At 41.7% G+C, this 20,548-nt stretch overlaps 1 long non-coding RNA gene and 1 other non-coding gene across 2 annotated transcripts; both read right to left on the bottom strand.

The window, feature by feature from the left end:
• Window positions 1-763: 763 nt before the first annotated feature.
• On the bottom strand, window positions 764-820 carry LOC148666118 (U7 small nuclear RNA). The gene has a single exon (XR_015938927.1). It is a non-coding gene; the product is annotated as a U7 small nuclear RNA (small nuclear RNA).
• Window positions 821-12,843: 12,023 nt separating this feature from the next.
• Window positions 12,844-18,430, bottom strand: LOC148666117 (uncharacterized). Its single transcript, XR_015936610.1, has 3 exons — window positions 18,321-18,430; window positions 14,412-14,561; window positions 12,844-13,737 (listed from the first exon to the last, which is right to left on the bottom strand). It is a non-coding gene; the product is annotated as an uncharacterized LOC148666117 (long non-coding RNA).
• Window positions 18,431-20,548: the final 2,118 nt, after the last annotated feature.

Genomic DNA, 20,548 nt, shown 5'->3' with positions numbered 1-20,548 from the left:
ACAAAACAAGATCCATAAAACACTGGCAGGAGTGCAAAATGTGAGAAGATAAAAAGACACCTGTTTCTGCCCAATTTCAAACAGGGGATCTTGCGCATGTGTGATGAACGTGATAATCACAATATTACAGAAATGACAGCAGCATTGAACATGGCGAGACGTAAAAGATTGTTAATTCCCTTCAAATACTCAGTGTGTTTATTCTGCTGTATTAATTTACTGTGCTCATCTGGCTGTAACAAACCTGTTATCTACACACTGCTCCCAGAGCTGGATAGGTGACTCCACATTCTACAGCTCTCTAGCAAAAGAGGAAGTCAGACTACAGAAATGGAGTAAATCTCCTCTTCAGAATGTGGAAATATATTCCTGAGAGAAGTCCTTTCTCGAAGTTCAACACTCTCTGCAAGTCACCCATTCCCACCTTGCGCAGTGTAGTGGTTATCATATTCTCTTAACACACCAAAGGGTTTCAGTTTGAAAGCGGGCAAAAACAAGTGATCACTTTTTGCACATTTGTCACTGCTGAGGTTGCTTTATGGGTCTATTTTCTATACTGTGCTGATCAATTGGAAATCAAATGGCAAAAAAGACCCGTTCCCACACCTAAGGTCAAATATTAGGAATCAAAACTGCTCGAGTGTATGGAAGCACACAGCTTTATTAAAACTTCCAAGTGCAAGATCTTTTTATTCCTTAAAGACCCTATTTATGTTGTATGAGAAATATTAATATTAATACAGAATCTTTTTTCACCAAATAAATGGGCTTCCTGAATCAGAAAGCCTTCTAGACAAATACTAAAAGAGCAAAAATTCCATTTGGTAAATGAAATGAAAACACATACCCTACCAAACCTTGAGTACAGGACATTCAGGGTGATAATACAAAACCATTTATAATTCAACAAATAAAAGCTGTCAACTGGTAATCACAGCTACTCATAAAAAAACTGAAGTGGCAATACACAGTAGGTGACTCTTGAGTGCAAGTTAAATCCATGCAAGAAGGAGGTTTAGTGTTACATTTCCAAATCATATATGCAAATGAGAGATCTGGCCCAGCCAATCTCAAAGCTCCCTTGGTCTGGAATGGAGCTGCCCCCCTCTTCTAGTTATTCACACTGGTGTTAGGTTACATATTAGCACACTTCATCTAATTCAGTTGTTTCAGAAAAAAAAGTAAACAAATAAACTGGATTTATTTGTTGGAGCTTTACCAATCTGTTTTTCCACCAAATAAATTGGCTTTCTGACTTCAGAAAAACCTTCCATTTATTTTTTAAGAACTATTTTAATTTCACAAACAAACACAAAGAATCACAAAATAGGAAACTTTAATAAATATACCCAAAACAATATATATGAAACCATCTCTTTAGGTTATGGTGCTCTAATAATGGACAAGGCCAGGCTACCTGCTCCCTTGACTGGAACCTCAATGCCTTTGAACACCCCCGTGTTCCTCAACCTCCTGTTTTTATTCCGTCAGCACCTCTGAACTCATTTCCATGAAGGGCTATAGAATACTGGCTTAGCCAGGTGCGAATGTCCTCCATCTTTGCAAACTCTGAGAACAAAACAACATGCACAGTTGAATATGGATCTTCCCATGGGCCTGAACCATCACTCTTTTTGACTCAAAAAACTCCACACATTGTTCAAAGCGAGGGGAGGTAGCAGTAACAACTTCAAACGTTTTCTCCACATTCTACAGATCTCTAGAAATAGAGGAGGTCAGGCTGCAAAAGTGGGGGAATGGAAAAAATCTCCTCTCCAGAATGTGGAAATATTTTCCTGGATTGAGTCCTTTTCTCTGCAAGTCACTCCTCCCCACCTTGTGCAGTGTAGTGATTGTCACGTTCTCTTAACACACCGAAGGGTTTCAGTTCGAAAGCAGGAGGAAACAAGCTATCTCTTTTATCAAAAGCTTAGCTCTCCCGACAGTGCATAACAGGGCTCTTTTCTATACTGAGATGCTTATTTGGAAAACATAAGGGAAGAGAAAAGTTTCCCTTATTGGGAGTTTAACCCAGGCCACCTGGGTGAAAATCCAGAATCCTAACCACTAGACCATACAGGAGCACACAGCCTCACAAACAATGTGTAATTTCTGTCTTTATAGCGCACTTGTTACATAGCTAGCTGGCACTCAGAGTACTGCAAGATCTATTTACTGAGAATTAGTTGAAGTATAACGTCAGGACTATAACCCCAGCTTTCAGGGGGACTGCAACCTTAACACAGAGCCTTAGACCACTCAGAAAAGGTTTGTTGGCTTTTATAAGTAATTACATGTGTGAAATCTATGTCTCTCAGGCCTGTGAGACTACATCACAGAAGTGCAAACTTGGAGGATGGGCTTAGTAGATAGGGCAACAATTGCGACACGCGCCAAGCCTCTTATGTCCACTGCACATGCAGACTTTGAAAGGGGTCTCAGATTTTATGGGTACTCAATTCTATACGACACTGGCAAGACGGAGTAAAGGAGCAGACCCTTTAAGAGACAAAAACAACACATTGTTTCAGCCAATGTTAATTAAAAGGGCAGCACAGCGTTGGAACTTCTGTCACGGAAGTTATAAGGGCATGCCGTGGAATGGCCAGGAGAGCAAAATAGGCCCTATGTGTAGTGGCAAAACAGGTGTTAGCCCGTTTAGGAGGTCAGATGATGTCAGGTAGAAACTTAAGCCATCAGGCCGCGGAGGAGATGGCCTGGTGCTAGGCAGGTCTGAAGACATATGAACCCTCACTACTGAATGAGGAGGAAAGGGTGACCCGGAAATATATAGCCCCAGACAAAGACAAACCAGAAGGACAAGCAAAGCACAGGGAAACTAGGACAGGACAGAGTGGGAGCGCCCTCTAGCTGTAGAGGGTGTGACAACTATTAGTTTTGAGTGATTGAAATCCATTTTCAATGGTGTTTTTCCTGCTCATAACATTACCAGTGAGAAAGAGGATTGTGAAACCCCCATTGCTTAAACAGCGAGTGCGTTGGTGGTTATAGTAAGAAGTTTCCATAAAATGAAGCATTATATTTTTGTAATACGTTTAGTGCCTATAAAAACTATTCACCCCCCTTGGCCTTTTCACATTTTATTGTGTTACAGTATGGAACCATGATGTATTTAACTGAGAATTGTTGCCACTCATCAACACAAAGTGCTCTATAATATCAAAGTGAAAAAATTCCAGACATTTTACTAAGTCATCAAAATAAAAAACACTAACCCTAACACTCAATACCCAGTTTATAAGGTGAAAAATTATGCTTGAAGCACAGCAAAGTTCTAAAACCAGCATTTGAAAAGCACCCAGAAACATAAAATGTCCATTTCTCAAAAGTAAAATCTTTAGCTTTGAAAAATTATTATCCATGTTTTCATTTTTTCTTTTTTTACATAACATGCTTTCGAGAAATAAACTGCCTATTACAATGAAGGCAGCATTAGCAAATGTGCATCTAGCTTTGTTAAATAAAATCAGGACGTTTACCTATCTCAAATTGATCACTCTTTGCAGGCACACTACGGAAACCCGCGGATGTGAGCTGGGAGAATTGACTCTTACAAAGAGTGTTGACCTAAGAGAAAAGGACTCCTCCTCTCAGTAATACATTTCCACATGTTGAAGAGTCGATTTTCCCCATTGCTTTCCCATATTTTTCGGTGTGGTTATTGATCACTGCCAGTTATCTGCCAAGTCACAGTGAAACTGTTACAGTGAAAAGATTAATAATATTTATTTTATTGGAATACATGTGTAATGTCTCATTCTTACAAGCAATTTTTAAGGAAACACTAGTGTAAATTATAGTGTAAATAGACAGGAGCTATTATAATGTTAAATACTAGTTGTGATAGGTAAAGCTGCATCCAAGTGCTTGGTATGAATAGGTTATCTACGGAGTCTTTGACTTATCTACTCAGATGAGGAGCTAGATCAGTCCTTTTTTTCTCAATCTGAGTCACCATCAAGATGTAACATGGTCAAAGATGAACAGGAAACTTAATTAATGAGAACACCTGTATCACCCAAAATTTAATTCATAACCCTGAGATTAAGAATTCCATGCTCTACTGACTGAGCCAATCAGGCACTGGTTAAAGTGCCAATCTAGTCCCTGCTGACGTCAATTTGAAAAGGTAAACTTGCTGGCTTTTAATCCTGTTTGGACCAGAGTCTAGTGAAGCACATTGTGTTCTTCATTGATTACTTAAAGCAGAGCAAATGTCAGTGTAGCGGCGAGGGTTATTAATAAGAAAGAACTAAGTGTTCTGAGCTTTCCCAAATGGTCCCATCTCTGTTCATCTCTGTGGTACAGCCACAGAGAAACTATTCATGCAGGCTGATTTAAGGTTTCCTTTGATAAGGGACAGCTCCCAAAGGGGGATGCACTTAGCTAAGCCTGGCTATCATGATCAATGGTCATCCATTGGCGCCTATCTGTCTAGGGAGTGCCAGATGGACATCTGGACTACATTCCTAAGTGTCAGGAGTAAGTGACTCATATCTCACCTTGATCAACCAATCAGGGACTGGTAGGGCCGAGTAACCCACGTGGGACTCTGATGCCCATGGAACTTTCAGCCAATCAACGAGCTGAAGTTCCTCCAGGTAAAAACAGGCAACACAGAGGGCCTGAGAAGATTCAGTGGAGAATTCTGTGGACTTTTATAAAGGGAATTCAAAGGAGAATTCCAGGGCAGGACGGCCCAGGAGCAGAAGGCTCCCAAGGGCAGGACATTCTCGCAGAGCACCTCCTGACCATCCTGAGACTCAGCCCGGACAACCATGGAACGGCCAGTGTGTCCGAATGCCAGAACTTTCCTTTGTTCTAAGAGTCTAGAGCGGAGGTTGCCAGAGAGTAAGCAGAGGATCCACCCGAGGTTAGCACCAGCAGCAAGCCTCGTGAACAGGTCAGAACTGTGGACAGCTGAATCACTATTCAGAACTAGCTCTTCATCAGGAACGAACCGGTCCTCTTCCTGACTTGCTGGGACCCACAGTCATCTTTTCTCCTGTGCACAAACTTTGCTAGTTAAAGCCAACACTAACTAGCCAGTCAGTGAGCATCAGCAGCGCACCGTCGCAAACTGCACAGCACAGCCTGGCACCTAGGCAGAGAACAGGATTGGACAGCAACAAGCCTGCAACTGTTTCTTTGTGCCCGCAGGAGATCTGAATCCCCAGAGATTGGATGAGTATTCAACTTCAACGCATTACAGCTCGAGAATTCAATTGTTATCCCAACCAGTTGATATCAATTTAATTCCTAAGAGTTATGTTCTTGTTTTGAGTATCTAATGTAGAAGTTGTAACCAAGTTCACTTACGAAACGGTCTAAATGAATGATATACTGAACGTATGTCCTCTTGATATATGTAACTCTTTGTAACTGATTGAATATATATCTTTTGTATTCTGATAACCCTCTCGATAAGATCTGTTAGGTTTATATGCATATTCTATGTATTAATAAATGTATCCTTGTGTACTAGTACCTGTGTGTGTGCGTTGTTTGAGTTATGTCGCATGGTTGGATTCTAAAGCCATCAAAAGAATCAATTTTGTGATTTACTGCTACAATTAATAATTGTCCCAGTAAATGCCCAAACCCTACAGAACTGGTGCCTTCAGAGAGCACACTACATCAGTAATCACAGAAATTTACAATTTTAACAAAAAAAACACTCAGTTCTCTCATGTAGTAACATATTATACAGAGAAAAGATTTTCATTGTGCTTTTCAGTGCCTGAGTACCTGTTGCTTCTTTATTGGGCACAGAGTCTTTGTCTACTAAAAGAAGGAAAGACATATTTGATCTGATTGTTCGTCAGATATTTTCATTAGTATGTGTTTTGTGATGTATTGATAGGTACAATTAAGGTGTAGTATGTACAAGAATTAACTTGCTTTACTGTAAATAAGATACACACAGCTCAATATGGGACTCAGATCCTTATCTCTGAGATGTAGCTGCTGACGGGGGGTGTTTTCTTCACTTTTTAGCGGCTTAATAGTTGAGTTTTGATAAACTTAGTCCAATACAGCATTGTGGCGTGCCAGTCAAATGTCAACCACTGTGGAATTTGTAAATTGTTTAAAGGAGAGAAATTGTAAGTAAAGATTGAACCTTATTGTTTAGATAATTAACAATTTGTTCACTCTTGCAGTTTCAGATTATAATGTGGGAAGATTTCCTCTGGGTTAATCTGTGTCCGAGTGCAGGTGCAAATATGTTGAAGGTAGAGACTTTGCATGATCTGCTCAAGGAAAGAAATTTGGTTTTTGATTGTTTTCAATTTGATCAATGATACATATAAAATATAACAAAACTTACAATATTCTGAACAGCATTCATGTTTACATTCATATTACAATTTAGGTACATTTAATAATATATTAAAATAGAGCTCTATAGTCCTAACTTAACAATGCTGCTGTTACGACCCCAGGTGTCTAGGTGTGTAACATTTAGGATGGACTTGGATGCAGGTGGGTTTCTGGTGAGAGACTTAGGAAGTGTGACAACAAGTTTGGTTCAAAAGTGATTTATGTTTAAAAAGTGAATAAGTTCTGTGTATACAGAACACAATAACACACAGGGAAAAGGAACGAAAATAACAAACAAAAATGGCTGATAAAGTTAGGGAAGCTGACCTAAATACCAAAACAAAACCCAAAATACTCGGTATTCGGCGTCTAACACCCTGGCTTAACCTTCACTGACTACCAAAAACCATACAAGACAAAAGGCCATCCTAAAGTAGTGTTTCTAATACAAAGACCAACTATGTGTGCACAATGAACCAGACAAGCTAAACTAACCCATTACATAAGTGAGCTACGAATACAAAGGTTTATATAACACTTTTGGGCAAGGTAATGGTGAAATAAAGGATAATACAAACAAAGCCAAAGCTATATGAAAACATGAAGCGAAACAAATGAAAACGAAGAGAGGCGAAGCGAAATCGAAGCCAAAGCTGAGACGAGTGGAACTGAAGTCGAGCGAAAGGTCCCTTCATTCTAAAAACCTCCAAGTGAAATACTGAAGAAGTTGGGTTCTGATTGGTCGAGAAGCTCATTACGGATGACGCAATACAACAAGTTGGATGAATTAATGAACCAATGGGGAGGGAGAACAACCAAAGTCAGGAAGTGTGGAAGATAGCATCAAAACAAACACACATGGACCACACTGGGACATAACACCCCCACCCATAAAAAAAATAAATCTTTAAACTCTAGAAAGGGTGTCAGTCAACACATTTTCTGCCCCTCTTTTGAGGAGAATTTCCAAATTATAATTCTGGATAATCAAAGTACAACACATCAGTCGCTGATTTTGATTATACATACTGTGCAGAAACATTAAAGGGTTAAACAGGGCTAAAAATCAGTTTTATAACTCTACTTAAAATATAAATATGGACTTTTATTATAATGTTTAGTATCCATTTGTCTGATTTTTCAGAAAAAAAAACAGAATGAGGATAGAATGAAAATAGTAAAGTTCATAACAGCAAGTGTGATTTGACTAAAGCATTTTTTTACATTTTGCAGTTCTCTGAAAAACCATCATCATCCTGATAGCTGCTGTAAACTGTTGCTTACTCATTTGTCCAGAAGAGCACAGTGACTGAGAGGTCAGAGCTATTAACTGGTGTTGCCAGTGTGAGAACAGCTCTCCAATGGCTCTGTGTCACGATTGTAGTCCCTCCTCCTTAAGGGCGCTCTGGCTCTTTCACTTCGGACCTGATTTTGTGCACCTGCCCCTTGTTCCAGCCTCCTTCCCGACCCCCTTAAAACCCATTCACCCACTCAGTTCGGGGCTCTGCATTGATTCCCGCATCGTGCAAGCCCGGGACCTGGATGCGCCTGGCTCCGTTATGTTTTTATATTCCTGTTCCCGTTCCTGTTTCCCCTGCCAGTTCTGTACTGGTTCCTGTTTTTAACCGTCAGTCTTGGATGGACCACCCGGCTTTGGACCTTTTGCTTTTGTTTGGATTCCCCTTTGGATTTTCTCCTGGATTGTTTGCCTCGGCCACACCTCCCCCGAGCACCAGCGCACCAAGGAAACACCCCCTGTTTTCATTCTCGTATCCTGCATGCTTTTCTCCCCAGTGTTTCCTTACTACCCCGGATTGTGTCGTCCGCATAGGGTCCGGAAAGAACTGTTCCATTACACTCTGTCTCCCTGATATTCTCTCTAACAATCCCACTGTCACTGCAGTCTCTCCTCCTGCTGCTCCATTGCCAGAGAGACTGATGAGGCACAGGACTCTTCTCAGCTGTCAACACCCAGTAACAGTTCTGTCCTCTCAGTCACAGAGGAGCTCTGGACCAGTTTGAGAGCTGCATTTTCAGGTGGTAATTTAAATACGTAATTTCTTTATTTTTATTTCATCTTTTTTGTTTGCAATTAATTTATCTTGGGTTTTTTTTGTAATGAAATTGTTTTACTTTTAAGATGTAAGACCCAAATCGTAGGTTTAAAAAATACTTTGCTATGATTTTTTACATTTGCATCTACATTTGATGTATTTAGATTCCACTGCATTTACTCACAATCACTGAGCATGAGTTAGAGCACAAAACCCCAGAAATGCAACAGATAAGTTGAATTTCCTGATGCCTTTAAGGATTTTGAAAGGTTCAGTTCTATCAGGGCTGGCAAAGAATGCCTCATAAACTGAATGTGGATGTTAATTATGAAATCCAATTAACAATCCAATTAAATATCTCAAGATAAGACAAAACTATAAGAACTGTAAGAATTGCATGTGCATGCATGTGTTGGTGTTATTTAATTTACATTTCTATGGCATTGAATTAGAGCTGCTGTTTAAGCTGTTGTATAGTTGTAAGTATTGTTTTAATGCAGCAGTAATTTATACATTTACAGTAGCTGTCAGCACCTCAGGACACAATACAGGAGTGTTATCTGCAGTAGTGCTGTACAGTACAGTGTTGCTCAGTGTTGAATAATTAACAACAAGAAATGACCACTTTAAATTCTATTTGGCAGATATTATTGATATGTGGAATTATTTATTATTTATTTATTCGAATGTATTTATTGTACTGTATTACTGTATTACTATATTTGTACTGTACTGTGTTGATTGTGCCTGGATGCTGTAGCACTTGAATTTCCCAAAGGAGATTAATGAAATACCTACCTACCTTATGGCATTAGAATAGCTTGATCCCTACATTTCTATAATTGAAGATTTATAATGATTTTTTTTTATTATTTCAGCAATGGATAGGAAATACTAGTAAAGATTTCAATGAGAAACATATCCAAATAAGATACAACAGTCGGATATGAAAGTCACTCTCGCGTAATGCATAGCAATAGTCACTAAGGAGACACATTTCAACCTCGAATTGCGGTGTTAGATTGTGGGAGGAGCATTCGCTCACTTCCTGTTTGAGAGTGAGCGACACTTCCTGCTTCAGATGTTAATTTAAAGAGCGATTATAAAAACCCACCTCTGCGCAAGAGCTTCTGTTTCGGGAGCAAAATGTCATAGCTGAAAAAGAATAAGAGCCGGAAGTGGACCTGCGGGGGAAGTCAGGAGCAGTAGATCAACACTGATCGAATCTGAAGAAAAATGGCGAAGTCGTTGTTAAATCTGAAAGACGAGTTTTTCTCTTTCATGGAGGTTTTGCTCAAATCAATCGTGGATGAAGTGTCAGAGGTTTTCCGAAAAAGAATGGTTAAAATCACACAGTTTGTGGAGGACAGTTTCGGGAGTGAAATTGCGCAGCTGAAGAAGGAGAACGAGTGCCTGAAGTGGAGATTGCAGCTGTGGGAGAAGGAGTCGGAAGCAGGAGGAGATCAGGGACAGACAGATCATGTTGGACACACGCTTCCTTGTGAAGTGACTGCAGAAATGAAAGAAGAAATGGACACGAAACTGCAGTTGTCAGGTCAGTGGGGTGACTTTTATGAAGTCAGTGTGTGTGTGTGTGTGTTTAAAAACAGTGTCTAACTTTCTCACTGGTGAGAATATAGTGGAGAGATGCAGAGTGAAGTGGGAAAGACTTGTAGTATTGTAGCAGACTTGTGTATTGTAGATGATTATTAACTTGATATTGTACATCCAAATCTATCTTGTATAATTGTAGTGTCATTGCTGACATTGTTGTATGTGTATATATATAAACTAACATATGTACAGTATATAAAAAAAATCATGGTTCAGCCAGAAACTGAATTTCATTGTCTTAAGCCTTCTCTCAGTGTACTGCTAATGTACTGTAGATTCCAGTCAGCGTCTGTATTCCTTATCAGTGTATTTATTATGTTTTTAGGTTAATGTACTTTTCAGTCCCATTTTGCTTTCTCTTTTCAAACAGCTCTTAGGTGTTTGACTTTTGTATATATCAGGTTTGAAAATGAGTTTTATTTAAGATGTCCTTCTATTATTCTTTGCTATCTCAAATTCACATTTCAAGCTGCTTTTTGTGTGGGTCTTACTTCCTTTTGAGCACTACTCTAAGCTCATGTTAAAGGTCCTGTCCTGTATTTTCAGGCTCAGAGGACAGTGCTCTCCCTGATGCTGGGGAAAGGGCTCCTCTTGAACAGCAGTACAGTGAGGAGGAGTGGGGCTTTAGTCTGATGCAGGAGACAGAGCTCACTGCTGCAGAAGGGAAAGAGACACTCAGTGAGCAGCACACAGAGAGCAGACAGAGTGTCGAAGATCTGGATGGTGTGCACATGATAAAGACAGAACCTAAGAGTGAGACATATGAGTTCTTAGTATCTGAGGACTTTACAGAAAAGATTAGTAATCTGGAAACTAAGAATATCACAGAAAGCTGTAATGAACTGGACTATGTCTGTATACCACGGCACAAAGAAGAACTGGGTTGTTGTAATCCTACAGAGCAGAAGATGGAGTCACAATTGTTTGACCCTGCAGAGCAGCAGATTGATGTACCTGGTGAAGAGAACAGTACTGAGTTACAGCACACAGAGAAGAGTCAGTACTGGGAGGAAAGGGAGGAGAAACGGAGAGGCCAACAGGAATCCGAACTTCATTCAAACAAATTAAAACATCGCCAGCTCACTACAGGCCATAAGATCAGGAAGACTCAATCAACACCTTGTTCAGATAAAGTAGAAAAAATGTCTGTACAGCACAAAAAGCAGCAATCAAGTAAATTAAGTCACCAGCACACTCACATGGGAGTTTTCACCTGCAGTCAGTGTGGTAGGAGCTTTAGTCGCTCATGCAATCTAAAATCCCACCAGCGTGTTCACACTGGAGAGAAGCCATTCACTTGCAGTCGGTGTGGGAAGAGCTTTAGTGTGGCATGCAGTTTAAAAAAACACCAACTTATTCACAAAGGAGAGAAACCGTTCAACTGTAGTCAGTGTGGTCAGAGTTTTAGTTCGGCAGGGAACTTAAAAACCCACCAGTTCTTTCACAAAGGAGCAAGACCATTTATCTGCAGTCAGTGTGGGAAGATTTTTAGTCGGGCAGGCAACTTAAAAACCCACCATCTTATTCACACAGGAGAGAGACCATTTAGGTGCGGTCAGTGTGGGAAGAGTTTTAATCAGCCAAGCCACTTAAAAAGACATCAGGTTGTTCATGCAAGATAATGCAATGCACAGAAATGTGGAGTTGCACAATGATTTCCTTAAAATTAAGTCTCTGTCTCTTTTCTAATCTATTGTGGCATGACTTGATCATGAAGTAAATCAGTATTTGAGGTCTGAAACCTCTTAGCAGAACTCACTGGTGCTTACATTTGTACAGTGTCTGATCAAGGTTTCAGAATGACAATACTCCCAAATTAAACCTGTGTTATCATGTCACCATAATATATTTGTAAATGGTAAACAAAGTATTGCTTATGCTATTGACTCCAGTATTCTCTAAATCGAACCATTACATTTTTCACAGGAGTGAAATCTTAATCTTTTATTTGTAGGATTTGTGAAAAATATGTTCGATACATTTCTAGTTGTTTTGCTTAAAAACATCATCAGCCAAGCCAGTAGCAGAAACTATTGGACTACTTGGGGATAGAAAAGGCATAAAACATGGTGACATGACGCATAACCTCTCCCTTTGTGTGGACATTGTTTTATTGTTTCTGTCTTCATCTGTCTCAGCTGTCCTGGTGGTCATTACTGAATTTAACTCCATTTCAGATGATAAAATGAATTACAGTAAATCTGAGGCTGTTTCTGTAGATGGATCCAACAACACTTCGGAGTCCTTTCCGAATGTTCCATTTAAATGGACTAAATTCACCCAACCTTAGAGAATTAGGGAAACTAAACTAAATGTCCAAAATCATTTGGAACTCTGGCATAATCTCCCTCTTTCCCTTCTGGGCCAGATCAGTTTAGTTCAAATGAAAGTCTTGGTGTACCTTCAGTGCCAACATCTCCTCTCATTGTGTGTTTTCATTATGTATGTCTTGTGTATTTTTTTGTTGTTGTCATTCTGTAAAGCACTTTGAGAAGCCACCTTCAAAAGCTCTATATAAAATATTTATTATTATTATCAAGTCTTTTATACCCTCTGCATTGCTCTCCATGTGGCTGACCAGGAGGGTTATCACTGACAAGCACATGCCAGGTGTATTTGATGAGGTGAGAGGCCCAGACACAAGCTGAGTTTCTTTCAGCTGCTTGTAGAGAGGGGTGGTCTTGGCTTGTCAGACAAACTATTTTACAACTGGGCTTGTCTCTCCTGGTCATTGTGGGTTTCATTCTTATGTTAAAGAAAGATGATGAACATATTAACTAACTTTGGGAATCTTTAAGACATAGTATAAAAAACATTATACACATGATTGGGGATTTATTTATTTGAGGATGGCATCTTAATGTGTTTTCAGCAACTACAATCACAATTTAATCTTCTGCAAGAACGTTGTTGGGTTTTCTGCACACATGACACTTCGTCACGATGTAGATGCCTGCATCCCCATATATTTCTCCTTGTAGCAATGTAGGAAATTTCATTAGGAAGAATAAAAATTTCACATTTTGTTTCTTCCTTCTGCTCTGTGTTATACACACTTGTAACACACAGGTAATGTGACTAAATGAGTTCATAAATGGGCAAGGGATCTTAGGTATGAAAATATGAGGAGGAGGCTAGAGGTTGTAAATTCTGTCTGATGAATGTTTACATGCAATCGATTAAGGAAAACCCAATATTTATGTTATTACAGAGATTACATACCACAACCTTTCTTTAAACAGAGTGAAGGATGCCCCTTTATGTGTACAATTCTGCAGCAAACTCAAAACATTCATTATTATTGAGACTTTAGATTATTTTCATGTTTTTGAGGTTTTATTTCCCAGGACCTGAGGGGTGGTTTTCATGTTAAAATAAAGGAGCCTGGTCTCTCTACCCTTGGCCTACCTTCTAATCAGCTGTGTTGATTAAAATACATTTCTGTCAGCTAAGAAATGTATCTTAATCATCAGAAAGAAGAAAAACACATCTGTTACACTTTGGTTTAGAGAATGTTTTAGTGTACTGCTCCATGAAAGGCTTAGTGCAGTTCTGAAGGGAAATGAAAGATATTTCCTGAAATCATGGTCACCTCTTATAGAGTATTGGCTAGTGGAGTTAAGAGAATTACTGCTGAAGGGTCACTGTGTGATAAGGAGAAACACCTTCAGGCCTTCCATAGACTGAGGGAGGAGGGGAGCTCTGCTGGATGGAAGGGTGGCTGGATCTGAAAAGAAGAAGGGACAAATGTCACTAGAGATCTAGAATGGTGTAAGAGATTTTATTGTTTCTGTACTCATATCCTGTTGTATAGTATGTTAGTTGTATCCAGGAGCCTGCAGTAACCTCACCCTGCAACTCACAACTGACAGCCCACTGCAACTCACAGTTCTACTTTCCAGTTCGGATTTTAAAAGCTGAATGATCTGTAAACTCAAAATAATAAATCCTGTCTTTTTAAAGAATATTTTACAATAGTGTTTTCTTTAAAAACAACTTGCCTGTAAGAATTTAAGAAAGTACATAGGTAATGATAAGATTTACTTGTATTCTAATAAAATAATTCTGATGAAACATTTCCCTGTGACAGTTTTGTTACACCGTGGAAAACCAGCAACTGAGGGGGACAGATTTCGTGGACATCTGGTCTTTATTGTGCATAACTCCTGTCACAGAACTGCATAAACCTAAGTGCCATAAAGTGGTAACCCCCAAACAGAAAAAATGCAACAGTGTCTTCACCCGAAATGAATAACATTCCCTTTCTGAAAATGAAACAATCTTAGTTGTTCCAGACTTCCTGAAGTAGGCTGGCAAGCACAACAAAAGCAATTAAAAGTCAGTTATAAAGTTTTTAAGACTGTCTGGCCATGGAGAAGGGGATATGGACTGTTCTCTCACAGGAACAGAGGGCTCCACAGGGGGGTCGACCTCGTCTGGGAGTCTAGTAGGGGCAGCTTCAGTCTCAACAATAGCTTTGGAGGTGGAGGTGGTGTACCAGCGTGACCCATCAGAGAGGCGGAAGGTGGCAGGACCCAGCTGCTCTGTGGCCTGTAAAGGAGAAGACTAAAAGACTGGAGCTTGTACTCATGATTGGGTCTCCTGGTCTGGAACCAATCCTGCACAGTGATTCCAGGCAGCTTCACTCTATGTGACCTGTCATACCACCTTTTCATCTGCTGCGGTTGTTCTGCCATCCTGCTGTGGGTGCGCACTGGAGGGGTATGCCTGTCCAGCGGCGTTTGTAGCTCATGACCGAGCATGAGGAAGGCTGGTGAGCTGCCAGTCATGGCATGCTGTGTGGCCCTGTAGTGAGAGTGCAGAGGAGCACGGCTGAGAAGGAACAGCCCTCAGACAGGTGGGCTCTGATTTTTGAGAGTCTGATTGAGTCGTTCCACATCCCCATTCACCTTTGGGTTGTAGAACACAGAGACCCAAACTCTCCAGACACAAACTGTGGCCTGTTGTCTGAGGTGAAGACAGTTGGCAACCCCCAGCAGGCAAAGAGGGATTCCAGGAAGTCTGTGAATGCCTGAGTTGTGACTGATCCTGTGGAGGCTACTTCTGGCCATTTTGTATGTAGGTCATAGACCACTATGAGGAAGTGCTTTTGGAGCAGGACACCATGTAGCTCCCCACAGATGTCCACCTGGAGGTGATCCCAGGGTCTGAAGAGGTGGCAGAGGAGGCAGGCCTCACAGTTTCTGATCAGTGTCTCTAAATCACGATCGATTCCTGGCCACCACACGAAATCCTGGCAACATTGTTTGACCTTAAGAATGCCCAGATGGCCTTCATGTGGAGGACACATACTTGGAGACTGGCTAGAATAACCGTACAGGTCCCCTGGGCAACACTGGAGTAATTCCAGCAAAAGAGCTCGTCTTTGACATGAAGGAAGGGGCCCAGTTCAGCAGAGACTTTGGAGGGCCAGCCCAGGCGTATAAAGGTGCGCAGCTGAGAGAGCACTGGGTCCTGTTCTGAGGCCCTCTGTAGGTCCTGGAGAGAGACTGTGGCCTGAAGTGGAGTGTGGAGCATCTTATTGAGGTCGGACTCAAGTGTGTCTGAATAACGGCCTCCAGGCAGGTTAGAAAGGAGTGGGACAGTAAATCTGCAACTACATTTTCACATCCTGGAGTGAACTTTAGTATAAAATTATATTGATAGAGTCTCTCAGACCAGTGGTGGAGTCTGAGTGGTCAATGTCCTCTTCCTGAAGTGGCGAGCAGCACAGTGAGGACCTTGTGGTCCATCTGTAGCATAAATGTACGACCATTCAAATACATGTGCCACATCTCACATGCCCAGACGGAGGCCAGGGCCTCTCAGAGTACTTCTGTTCAGTTGGACTGAGAGCCCGGAAGGTGAATAGGTTGGTGATAGGTTGTTTCACCCCATTGTGAAGATGGGACAGTACAGCTCCCACAGCGGTGCTGGAGGCATTGCTGGTGATGAAGGTTAGGCTGGAGAGGTCAAAGTGTGCCAGGACAGGCGATGAGGTGAGCTGATGGCTTCAGAGCAGGCAGGCATCCAAACCGAAGGGGCATCCTTTTGCAGTAGCTGCTGCAGTGGGGCTGTAGTGGCTGAGTAGTATGGAGGAAACTAGAGATAGTAGGCAGTCATCCCAAGGAAGGAGGTGACCTGAGCTGGTGTGGTAGGCTCTGGAATGCAATGAATGGTATCGATGTTGAACTGCAGTGGGGTGAGGCCAGCAGCTGAGAGGCAAAAACCTACAAATCCGATGGCATCAGTGGCCACATCTCTCTATTGAGGGTGAGGTGGTGGTGGTGGTGCTCATCATGGCTGGCAAGGGTTGGGCCATGAACCGCAATGTCATAGAGACAGATGACCATTCCTGGGATTCCAGCAAAGATAGTCGACATCACTTTCTAAAAAAGCTGGGGGCGGAGCTCAATCGGAAGACACCAAGGTGTGTGATGACAACTGTCAAGTTTCAACTGGCAGGGTGAAGAGGAATCTAGAGATAGGACTGACGAAGATCCAATTTCGTAAATACAGTGGAACCCGAGAACTGTGAGGTGAGGTCTTCCACTGTGGAGAGTGGGTACTTATCTGGTATGACAGCTTTGTTTACTGCCTACAGGTCCACGCAGACTTGCAAACCCTTGGACTCTTCTTCGCAACCAACAGATTGGACACCCATGGGGAGGTGTTGACTGGTTCAACGATGTCCCCCTCCTGGAGCCTCTGAAGTTTGGCGGTGACCTCACCACGGAGGGCCAGTGGGATGTGGTGCAGTGGCTGGATGACTGGGCACACAGGAGTGTCAATCAGGGACTTGTGGTTAAAAGCAGTGATGCACCGCCCCGGTGGCGTGAGAGGGTGAACTGCAATTCCCGCAGCACCTGGGAGGAGACTCACACAGCTGCCACGTGTGCAGCATGTCTGGGTCTTGTGTGAGCGAGTCCTGGCTGTCCAGCCGCTGCGGCTACTCCATATGGCCGGCAGTGAGTGCAGGAGAAGGAGTAGGGCAGCACGCTAGTGTAGAGGACAAGGCAGCAGAACCCTGAAAGCTTTAACAACTCTCAGTTGTTTGTTGCCTTTTCCCCCGCAGTCAATCCATTACTAGGAATGCTTATGGCAGGTTGAAAACGGACCCTTGTTAGTTTAAGAAATCAATGCATTCATGATTTTACATGGTTTTAAAGACAGCTATACACACAGAGAACAAAAACGACACTGCTGATGATTTTTCCCAAGCTGAAACACAGTGCACCTTTCCAAGCCATTTGATAAAGACCACCCACTGAGAACTGTAGCAGAACTTGATGGATGCTCAGTTTTTAGCAACTTTTATGTCTTTGTTATACATCTGTGATTGAAAGAACCATTTTTGGATGTTTATCACGTCTTTATCCTTTTCTGTGTGTGCGCATTGATCTAAAAGTTACTGATAAGTCAGAGTAAGTTCTAGTAAAAAATGCAGTAACCAAAACCACATATCTTATTGTTTTTTGTGTAGTAATATAAGTGAACAACCAAAACAGTCACATAATGTCTTGATCTAGTTTAATACAGGTATTCTTTTCCTTTCTCAACTTTTTTTTTCAAGAAATCCATGCAAGTTGTGAAACATGAAGTACAGTTCATGATCATCAGGGCTGAGGAAAAACTTCCATCTGTGAAGATAGTTCCAGCGATTTATTTTCTTTAATAAAAACCCACAAATGGAGAAATGCAATGTCTGTGACTTTCTGTGGCGTAATCTCAGCGAAAACAGGTCGAACTACAATAAGTAAACAATTGAGTACTCAAGTCAATATCACCGGGAATGTCCAATAATGACCAACATATTCATCCATGGAACTGTTATCCTAAGCTAAAATGTTTAAAATTACACACAGATTTTTTGCCAATCTTGATCTTTCGCAAAAATGATAGATCGCCAGCATTTTTAGGTTAGGACTGTAGAGTTCTGTCGTTATATTTTGGTATATTTACCTTAATTTTAATGAAAATGTAATGATAAATGTTTTAATCATTATATTAATATAGTAAATTGCAATATGTAGCATAAACTGTACATATTGTATAAAAAAGCTAAAGAACTTGTAAAGTGATTAACATTTCCTTGGTGTCGATTTACTAATTATGTCTCGGCTTCATTCAATTAATTTCCTTCGTGACACGTAATTTCTTTCCGGTATTTTTTTCTGGTTCTGTTATTGATCACTTACGAACCTTATTCTCATTAGCAAAATGTCACCTACAAAGTCACTATGAAACTGGTATCGGGAAAAGTTTCTTAATATTTCTTTTGATTAGCATGCAAGAAAATTTGATTATTACCTATGGAATTTCCCGCCAGCGTGGAGCTTGAATTCACAACCTTGAGACTCAGTGTTCAAGAGTCACAGAAGAGGTCAGCCTGGTCTTCAGTTTGCCAACGATAAGCTCCGGCAGTGCTCCTCTGTAAAGCAGATTGTTCGGATCGGTTATGTGGGAAGGCACTTCGATACTAAGATCGTTTGCAGCACACGCATGGTTTCCCCCTTCACGCAAAAAACATAGACGAAGGAAGCTCTCTTGTCTTGGGCTGCTGACTCCCGGATTTAAAGCGCTCTGGGTGCCAGCTAAGTCTTTAACAAGCACACTATAAAGACAGGAATTACACTTTGCTCACGTCACCCATGGAATGGCGAGGCTACTTGTTCCAATATTATCTAGTCTCACCTCATATGGTGCCGATTCCTGGTTTTCATTTAAGAAAGAGCACTGCAAACACCGTAAACAGTGCAAAACGTGTGATGAAAAAAGTCTTTTCCCCCCTTTGTCTAAAGCAGAACACAGCGGAGTCATGCCGAGGGCTGTGAGATCAAGATTTCAGTGGAGCACTGTCGTCTACGTCTTTAGCTACATGAGTTGGACATCCTCTTGTACACGGAAAGCAGATTGAGATCCTCTGACATGAAAAGTGCCATATTAAAGCCATTTCTCATCCTTTCTCTTAGTGGTGGAGCTATCGCATGTAAATGAGGCAACTTGCAAGGTGAGCAGGCTCGGTGCACACCGAACGCAGATGTCTCAGAGCAGTTGAAACGTGTCCAAGTGGCTGTCAAAGGACAGCACTTCACCGGCACCGTGGCTTAGTTGGCTAAAGCGCCTGTCTAATAAACCGGAGATCCTGGGTCCGATTCCCAGCGGTGCCTGTCTTACTGTACAGAATTTATCCTTACGGGCAAATCCCATGCCTTTTAATTCAGGTGAATGCAAGTGTTCGTTTCCTTTCTGGAACAACTTGTTTTGAAAGAAATCTATACAGCTTGAGAAAGATGAAACACAAATCTTGCTTATCAGTGAAGAAGAGGTGCTCCCAGCAGGCCAGCTAATACCAGCAAGTTTTTTTCACCCTGACCCAGAGAATGGAGAAAAGCGAGGCGCCTGTGGCTCTGCAGTGTAATCAGTTCGGCGGTTAGCTGAAAGAGTGGTAAATGGAGCTCGCCCCAGCCCGTCCTTATTCTTTTAAAGAGGATAAAAAAATCAACTTCGCCGCCACTACTACCAGCTTTAAAAGACTGCCATGGGCACGGAAAAAAACACACCACAGATGACTTTTCTGGAACCGAAGCAGAGATTCCCTTACGAACCAACTGATAAAGCTCAGCCAGTGAATACTGTTAACAGAATGTGAAAGCACGATCAACTTTGTAACTGCAACCACAGGAAAAACAGCAAGAAACAGGCTCCATTCCCCATTTAAATCTGTCGTGCGAGGCATGCTTTTTGCACGCATAAAGTAAATCCCACGATCGCTTTTGAACTTGGACAAAGTACTTCCAAAGGAGCGCTATGCGCAAAGATTTAACAAGCTCAACCCCCGCCGACGATTTGGTGTGAAGAAGCAGAACATTCAAGTTTCACAGACAGAAGCAGCACGCCAGCACAGCCAACATTAAAACGGAGGGCACACTACGATTTGCATTGACAAAAAAGTGATCTGGGCAGACGTCGTTCCCTGCATAACGCAAAAAGTGGCAAAGCGCTTTTGGGTTGAGAGGACGCAAGAAGGTTTTTGTTTTGTGCCTTGATGTCAAGCTGAGAAAGTATCTTTAAACACTTTGCTTAGTTTCTCGAGAGACTGCCAAAAAGCAGTTCCCTCCCTTTCATCTGAAGCCAGCTGAAAGGGGGTCTCGACAGAAGCACCTGGCAGCGGTGGCATTCAAGCCCACGCCCCCGAAGAGACTGGAGCCTTAATCCAGCGCCTTAGACCGCTCGGCCACGCTACCCGCTGTGCGTTGTCTCTTTGGCTCATTACTTGCCCGGAGGAAGCCGGGTGGGTTTTGCTCTTGTTGCCCGACTCAGTTGCGTTATGACCGTGGAACCGACTGCACCTGCTTTTTCTGAGATGCTTCCCCTCTCATGGTGAGATCTCGACTTCTTTAACACCTCTGGATAAAGATCTTCTGTGGAGCAGGTTTCAGACCTCTGCGTACAGCACCCTTGATGTCATTTTATTTTTACAGCAGCCGCATCCGGAAAGTTGTGTCTTTTACGTTTTATTTGAACAACAAAACTAC

The sequence above is a fragment of the Lepisosteus platostomus genome, chromosome 5 (genome assembly GCF_059453375.1).
Source record: "Lepisosteus platostomus isolate fLepPlt1 chromosome 5, fLepPlt1.hap1, whole genome shotgun sequence".
NCBI lineage: Eukaryota > Metazoa > Chordata > Actinopteri > Semionotiformes > Lepisosteidae > Lepisosteus > Lepisosteus platostomus.
Note: the sequence above shows the minus strand (reverse complement) of the source record. Positions and strands in the feature narration are given on the sequence as shown.